Here is a 15129-nt window from a genome sequence, read left to right on the forward strand (position 1 = left end):
CAAGTGTGGTCGAGTGTCATGTTGTGCTTTGTGTCCCATGGCAGAAAGAAATTTCGGGAGGGGCACGCGCTCGGTGCACGCCCTCCCAAGAAAATGGGAATGCGGCTTGACGCCACTGGTTCGTTAATGTCGATAGACGGCTCCTGCGTCACAAATTTTAGCGTTTTGAGAGTCAGATCTTACAGCGAAGATTTATATGGCCAGGCTCTGGACCAAAAGTGCGCGCGTCGACAGGTCGTGTAGAAAAAATCGCGTTGACAGAATTGAATCCACGGTAGCCTATGAGCCGGCGCTGCCTCCGCTTCTCACCTGCCGGCATTATCGACAGCGTTATTGGCAGCTATGTATAAGTTAAACGCTGGAACCACGAGCTCTGGCATGCACGGCCGGCGTGTATGCCAATAAAAAGTATTTTAAGATAGCCCACACACGAGCATTCCACACTGACAATCAACCGCGCATGCTCAAATTTGGGTTCTTTGAAACCAGGTGTTAGCGGTAGGCGTCGCTTGTGCAGTCCGAAGCGCGCCGTTATGACTTTTTAGACAAGTGCGCCGGGATGCTATTCTGGACAATGTCAAATTCCGCCATCTGGTTAAATTTCGTAATGTCGGCATTTTAAGCCATTCGGAAGGGCCGCCACTTCAGGCCAATCAAACTTGACCAATGGCGGAATTCGACAACATGGCGCTGACGATAGGCGCTAACACTCCTAGGTGCACAAAGTGGACGGGGGGATGACCGCCGCCGTAGCTCAGTGGTAGAGCATCGGACGCGTTATTTGAAGGCCGCAGGTTCGGTCCCTGCGGGCGGCAAGTTATCTTTTCGTCCACTTTACTTTTTTTTCACATTTATATCCCAATTAATACAAATAACATCCTTTATACTTTCCTTGGCATAATTGCCTCTTAGTTCTCATTAACATCATCTCTTTTCTCCACTTAAAATTTTGAATGACTTTCCACAATCACTTAAACAACTAACCTCCTCGAACACATTTAAGCAAGAATTAAAGCTTTGAGAGGGCAGCTCTTAGGCGCCCGGTCCTGCATTGAGCGCCGTCGCCGTGGCCTTCGGTGGCGTAAGCGACAGACATGAAAAAGTAACCGATAGGCATAAAAAATAAAATGGGAAAAAGATGCTCAGGATCGAATGGAAGTTCAAGCCGGGCCCTCTGCGTGGCAGTCGAGTATTCCATAACAAAGCCACGCTTGTGCTTGAAACTCATTTGCAAAAAGAGCACAGGCGTCATGCCGGGCAAGGAATCACATTAATTAACTTTTCTAATATAGCGTGGCAGAAGAGCAAAATAAAAATCAGCACACAGTGCTGACTGCGCAACGAGTGTGGTTCAATGCTTTCAACCCACTGCAATGTGCTCAGCCATAATTCTACGTCGTCATCAGCCACATGCAGAATCGACAAATTGCCCCTAATACCTTACAGATGTGTAGCGGGTACCTCGCTTATCCGCAGAAAGACGAATAATGGCGTAGTGGGTGCTGTCCTACTTCACAAAAATTATGATTTATGACGTGGTCGATACCTTGTGAAGAGCCAAAACTCCAAACACAGTTGGCCTTGCCCCAACAAGAAGCCGCGCTCAGAATTCGCATTAGGCAGCATCGTAATCGTCGGAGAATTTTTTGTGCTTTCTAAATAGTTTCTTCACGATAGCTTCGATAGCATGTGTTTGAATACTTTTTTCTTTTGTCGATGATTTGTGCTGCTTTTTTGATGTTACAGATGATTTGTTTTGCTTTTTGATGTTTTCGATGCGTCTTTTTCTCTGGATTTGTACTTTATTTTTTTTTTTGTTCTTGCTGTGCACCATCTCTTTATTTTTTAACAGAGGGCCTCGTTTGCAGTCATTGACTTTAGGACCCTCGTCTGCACAATTGTTTGTGCCAATCATTGTAACTTGAATTATAAAATTAACTTGAACTTAATCAGTCGCCACGAAGACATGCACGATATATAGATGTTTTCGTGCGCATTGATTCACAAGTCGATGCACCGTAACGAAACCACCATTTGGGCAAGTTGGTATCGATTCATCTTGAAAGTAAAGAAGGGGAGGCCCAAAATAAAAGAAACACATGCGCCTGTGTTGTCGGTCTCCTCTTTATGACCTTGTTTTATTACTCCCCTTCACAACTTTCAAGATGCACCGTAATACTGCTGGAATATTAACGTGATTGCGTTAAAGAGCCCGTTTCACAGAAATCCCGGTGTATCCCTTGTGTCCGTGTCGTTCGTTGTGAGCGGCAAATTTGTCCGCGAGCGAAAATTCGAAATTGATGTAAATAATGAAAGTGATGTCTCTGAGCCGGAATTTCACTCAGGCCTTCTGCGTTGAAAGTAGGTGTTCTACCACAGAGCTACGCCAGCGGTCGAATCTGTTCCGAAAAAAGAAAGTCAGGACTATGCTGGTGTCACGTCGTGCGAGGAGTCGCGCTAACACATGTATAGTTGCGTGGCAGAAGCGCAGCGTCGCACCAGGCCTCAACACATCTGAATTTCATAAAGACTGGGTGGTTTGAAGCTTCCGCCAATTACAAAGCGCTCAGCCGTAATTCATTTTCATCAGCCACAACATTAACAAAGCGCACATAATGCCCTAAAGACGCGCACTGGGTGCCTGGGTATTTCGGAAAATGATAAAATATGGTGTAGCGGGCACTTCGCAACGGTACTTGAAGTAGGCATTCAGGATAGCTTAAAAGTGCGAAGACTTCCTGCCTAGCTACACGTTTGAGGTGTCGATCGAAAAATGAAGTCGGATTAGCGAATGAGAGGGCGCTGGAAACTGAGCCCGATTACGCAATCACGTTCTACTCTTGTAGGCGACGCTCAAGCGTCCTCCAAGTCTTTGGCTCCTTAGCTTATTCGATAAAAACAGTTTATTAGACGAGTTAAACTTGGTGAAACTTTACGCGTATTGTTGAAGGAAATTCTCCCTCCATTCTATCCTGTTCACGTGGACGTACGAGGAAGCTGTAAGACAAGAGCCAGCAAAAATTATGTACGGCAACGAATGATGTGATATATTTATTCTCCGCTAGTTGCGAGTAATTCTAGTGATGCTCGCCTTGTCGTCGCTGGGCCATGGTGCGGTGGGATAAGCGACGACTTTTGACACGTTTTCGGCAAAGGGCGAATCCAGCCATGATATCCGCAGTGGTAATGAAATACTCGTGTAAGATTTGTTTACGTGGATTAAATTATATTGGCGCGCTGCCGGTGTATAATGTACCAGTTTCTTTAGCGCCCTGACTAACCAATCATTTTCTATACGCGCTGCAATCTCTACGAAGTAGTAGTTATGGGGAACGCCAACAAAGTTCCTCAGGTCGAGCTTATTTACCAGCACAGCGCTGCCTCGAGGAAATTCACAACAGCGTCTGTAATGGTTGATGAAGACCAATGAGCTCTTAGCAGGCTCCATACGGTATCCTTTGCGGTGAATTCGGATGATGTGAACACCTGGCTCAGAGACCGTCCTGGAGCGAGCGATGTATTTCGAGAAGCCTACGCCGAGCATTTCTTCAAAGTGGTAAGTAAACAATCTCGTCTGAAGGGGCAGACGGTCTACATCAAAGTATCGCATGTTTAGGGGGTACTCCACGCAAAAGTACCTAGCCGGTATCAGTACACTTCCCAAACCGTGACGTTTGCGCTCCATCTTCTCGACAAGGATTCCGATCGTTGAATGTTTTCGTGGAATAATCAGCTCGTCGACGTCAACGTGGATGTAGTATTCCGTTTTTGCCATAGATCGAAAGATGCAGTCGTAGAGACCTGGCATCTGACCGTGAGCGTGTACTTGGGGAATGTCAGCTATGAGCTTGAACGGGACAAGGGTAACCTCTACTCCGTTGTACTGCAGCCAAGCCAACAGAAGCTTCATATCAAGGGGCATGTCAAGGTCGTAAAAGTAGAACTTGGTCACTCCCATAAGCTTGTAATGAATGATGAATTCTACGATCTTCCAGAGGCTCACGGAAGATCCGTAAGTTGGCCTGACGCATACGGCGCAGCACTTCTCGTCCGCTCTTACTGGCACACGATGCAGCTGGAGCCACTGCACAGAGTCGCCGGCTGAACCTCGCACCGCAGCTGCCACTTTCATATCTTCAGCCGCTGTACCTTTCTTGCTTGGCGGTGGGCAAACAATCAGGGCGTTCTTAAAGTCTGGATTCAGCCAAGTCCACACTTCTCGGATACGGGCTTTACGCTGTATTGTCCCGTTGGATGTCCGAATGAGGCACACCAGAGGTGGGCGTTGTATCTCTGTTTCGTCTGCGCTCGACTCGTTTCTACGCACGAGGCTTACGATGTAGATAGCGTGCTTTGGCTTGGATGTGAGGAACGCCGTGAAGGCGTGGATGTTGTTTGTGACGGCGTGCCAAGACTCTTGCTCTGTTTTCGGTGCGCCTAGAGGAGAACGGCTCAGGGCTTGGGCGAGCTTTTCATCCCACAAGCTGTAGAGTCTCTGCGTCCGAAGCTCGTTCAAGGTTGGACAGGATGTCCCTGTGGGTGACGATAGAGCTTTGAGTCAGCAACAGTTTACAAGAGAAAGGTTTATGGGACGTATTTTAGTACAGATTGCCGATTGGCTATGAAGGTAGCGTAATATTTTGTTACAATTACCTATCTACAAAGTACGTTGCTTAGTAGGACACGCGAATGGTTGTTAATTTATGAAAAACGTAAGGAAAAAACAATAATGCTTTTTCTCCTCTCGAAAGTTTGCCCCTAGAACAACCATTGCCGCTCAGTTTTAAACTCGGAGATGAAATGCTAGCAGCTGCCCTGCCTTCTACCGTTGCGGCTGTGTACATTCTCATTTAGCTATCACCACTTGAAAAAAATATTTGAACAACACTGTTGATGTTTCGTGGAAAATCTACATATCAATCAAAAATCGTAATTTTTGTTGTACTGTACTGTATTTCCCCACGCAATGAAGCTTAAGATTGAGGAGCAGGCCTTGTTTTAAGTAATTTTCGCGTGACCCACACACCTGCCCTGTATATTCTCACGTGGTCGTGACTGTGAAGAATACGGCACTCGCGCCTTTGAAGACGAAACTCTTTTTCGGTGACCTTGTGCCCAGGAAACGAAAATCAGAGTGCAAGCAATGCGCGCCGGCCACTGATAGCGGTGATCACAGCGTCGGTAATCTGCCAAGCGTAGGAACTTAAACATGTGTCATCGAAGATTCCAGCGTAATCACTGGTGACCGCGTAAGTTCCAGAATAAATTGTAATGCTCACGTTGTGCGCCTAATCTATCGGAATATTTTAACATAATGTGGAAGGTTTTACCAAATGTGGAATAATTTCTGAACAACGTCAGTCTCGCCTTCGAGGTATTCCGCAAGGCCATTGAGCCCCGGGTCAGACTGCTATCTTTCAGCGAAGTCGTCGGCTGTCATGGTTCTCAAGAAGCGGACATCGTCACGGTCGACCTGCGGAGGCGGGTCGACGGGGGCGCGATACAGGCAGTCGGCGTTAGGGTGCTTTCGTCCGGACTTGTAAACAACGTTGATGTCGAATTCTTGAAGTCTGAGACTCCATCCTGCGAGGCGACCTGAAGGGTCCTTCAAGTTATCTAGGCAACACAGGGCGTGGTTGTTGTTCACAATTGTAAAGGTATGGGCGAAACTTTGATGTAGCCCGGATAATGGCAACTTACTCCTTTTCTTCAGTGCAATAGTTGGCTTTCGCCTTCGATAGCGACCAGCTAGCATAACTGATAACCCTTTCTAGTCCGTCCGTTCTATGCACAAGGATGGCGCCGAGTTCTACGCTGCTTGCGTCGGTGTGGATTTTCATATTGGCGTATTCGTCGAAATGCGCTAGTATCTGAGGCGTCTGCAGGCGCCTTTTTGAGTTTGTGAAATGCTTCAACTTGCGCCGTTTCCCACTTGAATTCGACGTCGGTCTCACTGAGTGGCAATAATGGCTCGGCGAGCCGTGAAAATGTTTTGACGAAGCCGAGAAATCTGCGGACGACGTTCGTGTTGGTGGGTGGCGGAAAGGAAGCGATATGAAGCCCAAAACAAGAGCTCCTCCTCATAAGAGAAGCACTACTTTTATGACTTCATGATGAGTCCGGAGATCTTTATTACTTTAAGTACTGCTTCAAGACGGCAGAAGTGCTCGTCGAAGTTTGAGGAATACACGACGACGTCGTCCAAGTACACGAGGCAAGTTTGGAACTTCAAGCCTGCAAGTATACTGTCTCCGTAACGCGTTGGAAAGGCGCAGGTGCCGAGCAAAGGCTATAGGGCATGACTTTCAAATCAAACAAGGCGTCCGTTCGTTATAAAGGCTGTCTCCTCTCGGTCTGTCTCGTTGACTTCGATATGCCAGTAGCCGGTCTTGAGGTCCATCGACGCAAATACTTCGCGTTCTGGATTCGACCCAGGCCATCGTCTATCCGTGGGTGTGGATAGACGTCCTTCATTGTGATATTGTTCAGGCGACGAATATCGACGCAGAAACGTAGGGCCCCATCATTCTTCATTAGCACCACGGCAGACGCCCACGAACTATTGGACGGCTGGATGACGTCGTCGCGTAGCATTTCGTCGACTTGTTTCTTTACGACCGCGCGTTCTGGCTTACAAACTCTGACGTATTGGTCGGGCACTTTCTTCCGTTATGTGAATCGATATTTTGAGACTGCGGCGTGTCGGATTCTTCATGACAACGATAAGCACCCATTGAATTGCAGGAACAGGACTTTCATCTGCTCTTGCTTGTGCTTCGGAAGGCTCGGATAGACGTCGAAATCTGGTTGGGAACATCAATTCGTCGAATCAGGTTCGATGGCATAGAACAGCGTGAAAGCTTTGCTGACCCTCGATCCATGCCTACAATGACGTTCATGAAACGATGATGTAAGACCACAAATCTCGCCGAATAAATCCGTTCGGCAATCGCAATTACCGCCATGTAGATTCTCGTCGGCGTTATTAGGTGGCCTGCAGCTGTCCGGATTTCGGTTCCTTCCCAAGCGCTGTTTACTTTAATCCGCTTAGTGGTGAACCTACGACTCACGACGGAGAAGTCGGCTCCGGTGTTGACCAGAGTGGTGATGTTGTGGTCATCAATAAGCACGTCGAGGTCGGTGGTTCATCGTCTTGCGTTACGGTTAGGTCGTGGCGTCGGTTCACGGCTGCGTCGACTTGCTCCGATGCTGCTGCGTCGTGTCGTCTCCCCTCCTGAAGGCTCCGTCTGCTACGCGGGAGCTCATGTATGTTAATTCCGTGATCATCGTCGTCGGCAGCATATGATCTTCCGGATTTCGTCGTAAAGCGACCGCACCTCCATCGGTTGCTGCCCTTAGTTTTCCGAGTAAGTACTGGTAGATCCGGGGTTGGGACGGTGTACTACCGGCGATGCGGTGAGATTTAGCGGCCGAGCGACGGTGAACGGGATGGTAGACGTCAATGGCACTGTGCTCCGGCGATGCAGTTGGCGATGTCACGAAATCATTAACCTGGATGCGAACGAGGCGCGTGCACTGGCAAACCACGCAGTCCCACCTCACGGTACTGGCCGTGGTGGCACGTGTGGCCGGCTTCTCCGCAGTGGTAGCAGAGTGGCCGGTGGCCGGGGGCACGCCAAACGGTAGTCTTTCTAGCTGCGGAGCGCCGGTCGACAGGTGGGCGGGATGGTGGTGGTGGTGTCGTCGGTATCTAGCAACGGAACTGCAGCGGTGCGGCGTCTTGACGTGGGCGTGGAGGTGATCACGACGACGCAGTTTAGCAGCATAGCTAATACCTTGCGGCTGCAGCTGTGCTGGCTGAGGAACACCAAGTGACTGCGAGATTTCCTCGCACACTACTTCCGTAGACGTCACCCCAGGCTACGGAAAAGAGAGCTTCTACAGCTCCTCTCGCACGATGGCTAGGATGGTTTCGCGTAGGTTTTCGGATTTGTTAAGAAGGCTGATTGGGCGAGTTGGTGATTCATGATACTTAGAAATACGAGCGCGTAACTTATACAGGACTTAGGAAGACAAGAACAAGCTCAGGGACTTAGGCAGACAAGGACAAGTCCCTGTATAAGTTACGCGCTCGTATTTCTAAGTTTCGGAGCCGAGGGCTTGAACAGCTGCACTCTCTGGAATCAAACGACGATTTTACCGTCGGGTGCACATTTCTATGGACTTCTGAATCGTTGCTGCCTCCGAGAGGAATTTCTCGACGGTCTTGGGCGGTTTCCGCGAGAGTCCCGCGAAGAGCTCCTGCTTTACCCCTCGCATGAGGAAACCAACTTTCTTCTTCTCAGGCACGTATGTGTCGGCGTGAGGGAAAAGTCTGGCAATTTCTATTTCTTCCATGTACATCATGACGTTTTCGTTTGGGAGCAGTACCCGCGTCTCCAGCAAAGCCGCAGCGCTTTCCTTACGTATTACGCCCGTGAAGGTGCTCGGGAATGCGATTCAGAAGAGATCACAGGTTCGAAGTGCAGGCTCCAGATTCTCGAGCCGCGTCCTCGCGGTGTCTTCTAGGTATAAGTAGACGTGATGCAGTTTCTGTTCACTTTTCCAGTTGTTGAAGGTTGCGACGCGGTCGTGTGTTTCTAGCCAGCTTTCCGAGTCTTCAAGGAACGATTCGCCGAAGGCTGGTGGCTCTCCTGGGTTGCTGTATCACACTGTAGTCAGGGACACCGTGGTCGGCATCGTGGCACTTGCCTTTGACACCGTGACTGTCTTATTGGATAGGGGTCCTTACACCAGTTGCAAAGCTAGCAGCCTGCGGCTAGCTCGTCGCCGCAGGAGGGCTTCGGTGTCTTCTTGTTCATGCTGTGGCCGTGGTTACCGGCTTTCCATGGACGTCCGGAACATAAACGAAGGGCCACCTCCACCAGATGTCACGTGGTCGTGAATGTGATAAAGACGGCACTAGAGCAATTAAAGACGAAACTCTTTATTTCGGCGAACCTTTGCTCAGGAAACAAAACGTCAAAGTACAAGAAACGCTGCACACTGATAGTGGCTGCGCCAGTTCCGCAATAAACTTGTATATTCACGTTGTGCACGTAATATTATCTAAAAGTTCTAAAATAATGTGGAAGGTTCCCAGCAATTCGGGCGCGGTTTGTGCAAGAGGGGGCTGGTTACATAAGAAATCGAAAAAAGCCATGATTTAATATTTTGCTGATGATTGATGGGGGCAGTTCGTCCTAGCCTTAGTATTTCTCTACGTACGTTATAGTGTTGCAAATTCTGATAGCACAATGTGCTACGGGACAAAATTTTTACCTGTACGCGGCAATCTTGGATGTAAGAATAAAGTGAAGATATAAAGGGATCTTCGAAGCATATATAAATTAACTGTAAATAGCTACTACGCATAAAGTGTGGACAACCCTACGAATGATTCTTCATCCACGGAATGGAAAAGCTGGTCGTATTTCCTTCTTATTTACACTACCTAGCAGCTCATCGTTCGGTGCCTAACTTTGCTAATATCTCACTTGTTTATGTTTCAGCGCGCTGTATATTTAAACCAACACCGTAAACATTAGAATTCCAAAGTGTCCATTACATTTATTTTCACGTTTGTCGGCCCCAACAGTCAATACGGCTGCGCAGATATGAAAGCATTCGCGAAACTGATCTGTAAATAGAAAAGCACAGTCACTGGTACCCTGTACGTACAATTCAAATCGGTTCCATTGTTAGCGGGTGGAACATTCGGTGGAGCAGATCCTTTCAGCCGTCCTGAAATGCGCACCCCTGACGCCGGCCATGTCGTATAGGATCCGTAACAGATCAGGAACACGGTAGTACCACAGCAGCACAGGAACAGTGACTTGAAAGCCAACCGCATCGTCCATTTGCCTTTCGCCAATGGCAATCGTGACAGGCAGCGTACTGCATGCAATAATTTGCAACGAGTCATGTTTTTACGCATTTAACAGCGTAAAGAGAAATCCGTAGAAACTCATGGATGATTAATGCTATTTATCATGAAAATATGCTAACAGTATTTTGATTCCGCAGAGGGTTGTCCTCAGTTTTATCCTACGACATAATATTCCGACCTACGCGTATTTCGAAGCAAATACTCCAAACTTTTGCTTAGGATAATATTCTCTACAATAATAATTGTCAGGGTTTTACTTTCCAAAACCATGATTTGATTATGAGAGACGCCGCACAGCAGGGCCCCGGATATTTCGACCACGTGAGGTTGTTTAACGCGCACTTATACCTGAGCACACGGTATGATATTACTTTACAGAACACTTATATCTTTCATGCATGCATTGCAGGTGAAGTGGTGATGACAGCAATGAGAGGAGAGGCCGTTAAAGTCTTTGGGCGTTGCGGTAAAAAAATTATGGCAAGAGTACATCCATTTGGCAGCGGAGAATTTATTTATTAGCCTCTGTACAGCCTTATGCGAGAACCATGCGCGTTTGCGCTGGACGAAGAGAAGAAGGATCTCTCTCTCCGCTCGGGCTCTGAGCTGAAACGGTCAGCGCTGCAACCGCTACTGTAAATATATAGTGTAAATAGTCTACAGACTACAGTCTACTGAGTCGTCATTCACGTAGCAATATTTTTTACCTTTGTAGGAATTCTCGCCGCCAGCAGATAACTGATGGGTGTAATTTTAGTGCAAGATACAATGTAATTTAGTGAATGAAGGAAGAGAATTTTTAAGAGCTCGCGTCTTTGTTTGACCCAACCTTACTGACAACCAGCTGATAATTAAGCCAAGGAAGGTATAGCGGACGTTCATTGCACCGTTTTAAGTGCATTGTAACAATTGTGATGTATGTGAAGAAAGCAAAGTGGACGAAAAGACAACTTGCCGCTGACAGGGACCGAACCGGCGACCTCCGGTAATTTATTGTAACACTCCGAAATAATCAGGGTTTCGGGACATGTACATGTCGCGCCATCTCTCGGCGGCCGCCGGGTGCCCCGACGTAACTGAACGGGAAGCTCACAAAGAAAATCTCATCTCATGGTCGAAATATGATATTGAAAACTACTCTGTTTCAGATACTAGGGCACCACTCGAACATTTTAGGAATATTTCTAATAACTTGCCACAAAGCGTCTGCCTTCCATATGAAGGCCATATGGAAGGCCATATGAAGGCCATGTGAAGGCCATATGAAGGCCATATGAAGGCCATATGAAGATTTTACCACACAGCCTATGAGAGATGCCTTCATTTAGAGCCATCTTGGCCTTTTTGGATTTTGTAAAAGCTCAGAGAATAGGTTTCGAAAATGACTCCCGATTTTAGATTGGGTGAGAAGGACTGTTTTAATTGAGATGTTACTTTTTTGTGTAGCTAAACCCATGTAACTTCCTCGGTTATTTTTGTCGGTCTTATTGTTGTTTCCAACGCCCACATCTGCTCCTGCGTTGTGTCGGGTTTTGTCAGAACAGCTGACAAAAAGGTTTTAATGCAGTGCTCAGGAGCGTGTGCGGGAGAGCGAGAGGAAGGGGGTGCTTCAATGCATCAATGACTCCGCCCCGCCATTGGTGCGGCGCACCACTTTAGCTTCTGTTATCATCATCATCAGCCTGACTACGCCCACTGCAGGGCAAAAGGCCTCTCCCATGTTCCGCCAATCAACCCGGTCCTGTGTTTGCTGCTTCCCCGTTATACCCGCAAACTTAATCTGATCTGCCCGCCTAACTTTCTGTCTCCCTGTCGCGCATATGCCTTATCTTGGAATCCACTCAGTTACCCTTAATGACCAGCCGCTATCGTATACCTACGCGCTGCGTGCCCTGCCATGTCCATTTCTTCTTGATTTCGACTATGATGTCCTTAAAACCCGTTTGTTCCCTGACCCACTCTGCTCTCTTCTTGCCCCTTAAGGTTACACCTGTCATTTTGCTTTCCATTGCTCGCTGCGTCGTCCTCGATTTAAGTAGAACCATCTTTGTAAATTTCCAGTCTTCTGCTCCGTAGGTAAGTACTAAGTACCGGTGAGATGCAGCTGTTATATACTCTCCTTTTGGCGAATAGAGGTAAACTACCAATTAGGATTTGGGAATGCTTGCCGAATGTGTTCCATCCCATCCTTATTCTTCTAGCTACTTCAGTCTCATGGTTCAGCTCCATAGGCGTGCGCAGGGTTCCCCTTCAGGGGGGAGGGGGTGAAGGTTCGTCGCAGCGGCCCCCCTGCCTCCCAATGATATCAATCTATGGCGCTGACATTGCGCCCCCTCTCCCCCGAGTCGCAGCGCCCGCCCTTCCCTATTATGTCAATGTGTGGGGATGACTTTGCGGCCCTCTTAGGTGGATAAGGGAAACGTCTGCCCCCCTGCCCCCCCCCCCCTCCCGTGCGCATGCCTATGTTCAGCTCCATGGTTACTACCCTTCCTGTATTCCCTCGCAACTTCCAGTGCCTTGCTACATATCGCAAAGCGCTGTTCTCCTCCGAGACTATTGCAGATTACTTTAGTTTTCTGCATATTAATTTTCAGACCTACCCTTCTGCTTTTCTTGTCCAATTTAGTAACCATGAGTTGCAATTTGTCCTGTGGTTTACTCATCGATGTAATGTCATCACCGAATCGCAGGTAACTTAACTCGTATCCCTAACTCTTCCCAGCCTAGGGCTTTGAACACCTCCTTTACGCACGCGGTGAATAGCATTGGGGAGATCGTGTCTCCCTGCCTTGAACAATATTAGCCTCTGTAGTGTCATATAATTTTAGATGTGCTTCTCAGCCAATCTAAAACCGGTTTTTTAAACATCTTCTTTGATCTTTGCAATATAAGTTTAAAGATGCCATAATGGATCTAAATTGAGGCAGATCTCAATAGGCTGCGTGGTAATACTTTCAAATGGCCGGGAAAGGTAGGTGAATTGTGCCACGTCATTAAAATTGCGCCTAAAATGTAGTGGTTCCCCAGTATCTGACCCCGAGAGTCGTTTTCAATGAGATATTTTGTGTGTGCTTCCCATTCAGTTACGACAGGGCGCCCAGGCGCCGCCGACAGATGGCGCGACATGTACATGTCCCGAAATCCTGGGGAGGAGAAATGAGATATATCTATGTGAAAAATGATGTTCCCTTCCTTGGCTTTGTTTTATGATCTTAACGTTTGTGCTGCCGAAGTCTATAGCTACGTCCCAGTCAGTGCAATATTACATGTTATTGAATAGCCACAATCGGCCTTTGACATCGTAATTGTGACCAGCGTTTGACAAAACGGATAGCGCGTACTGTAAGGTCGTGGATTTGCGGCGCTGCCCCTAAGACTAAGATAGTCGACTTACCCATGACGCCTGATGGTCGCTGGCTGGGCCTCCCTTAAAATTGTCCTTCGTCGCAGCCGCAGAACAGAGATCGACACCCGTGTTGTTGTTATAGTTCTTCTTCTTCTTCTCTGAACATGGCACACACCCTAGTGGTTGGTTGGTTCGTTGGTTCCCGGAAGAATGGCACATCCCACCATGGCGGATCGGCCACGAAACGTGCGACAGTAGAACTTGTGAAAAAAAGGGAGAATTCCCAATGCAGGGTATTGTCCAAGTAGTGTGCCCTGATCGAATATTTCTTCTTCTTTATTGCATGTTCACAAGCAGCGAAGCTGATTATTATCATCATCATGACTCTTTGGTTCTCATATGGCTCGAACCCACAATGGGCGACTTGCGAAAAATTCACCTGAAACATAAAGAATGTCTAGAATATTAAAAAAGTAATTAAACACAAGCAAAAGTAAAGTGAACGGGAATTGTTCATACGAAATGTTAAAACTATTTCGAATATTAAATATTTATTGCGTGTACTTCGTGGTGATTAAACTGACATCTCCGCTCTAACATTAGTGCCGGCGTTACGTAGGACCATGAGGAGGACGCTTTACATGCCAGTGTACTCGGTGTGCCTGGTGAGCACACGATATGCGCACTACTCAATTTACACGAAGACGTCGAGCAACCTCGTAACGCTTGGGTGAAACCGAAAAATCTAGCATAGGCTACGGCTACGCGAATGCTTCGCATGAAATTGATTCCGGCAATGTGTGGAATTTGGCGGATTTCTTTTCTTTTTGTTGAACCACGGTGCGATAAAGAAAAAAAAAAAGGTTGTTGAACTCTCTACAGAGCAACCGGAAGCAGTGAACTATTTCTAAACTCATAGGGATTCTATTCGCACAATTAGATAGTCGCAGCAGATAACTTCCTGCTGGATGTGTTTGGAAATATAAAAACACAAAGGCAGAGTATTTCAATTCACCGCCTTGGAGCTCAAGGATACCCGATGATGGCAATTGCGGTGCGGATATCGACGACCTTGGTGGCCTTTGGTTTAATCGTCTCCTCGGTTACGGTATTCTGCTGTTCCTAAGGTTAAAGATATCTATTACGACATGTTCGGCGGCAATAGAGCCCGCCCAGTTTGGTCATCTTAGATGGACCAACTGCCACGACCGATTCACTGCCTAATTCGTACGCGAGCTTGAATTGTAAATGGAGACTGAATTGTAACTGTAGACAACACTGCATGTTGTTTCATTCACATGGATGCCTTCACTCGTGAATAAACATATTGGCTCGTGTTTTAAAAACAACATGTAATCGACGTTTATAAGTCCTGTCCCAATACATTTGTCGTATGCACTTCTACTGATCCAACCAATGATTGCTCTTATAATGTAAAAGAAATCGAACCTAAAGCTTGGCGAGTTGGTCGCTATTCTTGCTTCAAACGCAATGAGCCCAAATCACAAGGATATGTGCGTGTTTGTTAAATGTCCAGCCAGTTCGACGCTGCGAAACCTTCGGAAAACTATGTTGTTGCCCCTTTCATTCGGTCCCTTGAAGCCTCTCCTATTGTTTTGCCCTGTTACTTCTAATTCATTGATTTGTTGCTGTTTTTTAATTTAAGCTAAGCCAGGTCTTTATTTCCAGTCAACGGATCTGGGCGCCGTGGGTTACCCTAGACTCTTGTCTCAATGGGCTATGTCTTTTCATGTCACCGCCAGTCTACCTTCTGACATTTCAGGGGCAACAGCTACACTCTCAATCCGCTGTTTGAAACACCCGCCTAACGTCTTCATCATCACGTGACCACCATTTGAGACCACTGTTGGAATCGCGCACCTTAAGTAAGCTT

Source organism: Rhipicephalus sanguineus, chromosome 8 (genome assembly GCF_013339695.2).
Source record: "Rhipicephalus sanguineus isolate Rsan-2018 chromosome 8, BIME_Rsan_1.4, whole genome shotgun sequence".
NCBI classification, from domain to species: Eukaryota; Metazoa; Arthropoda; class Arachnida; order Ixodida; family Ixodidae; genus Rhipicephalus; species Rhipicephalus sanguineus.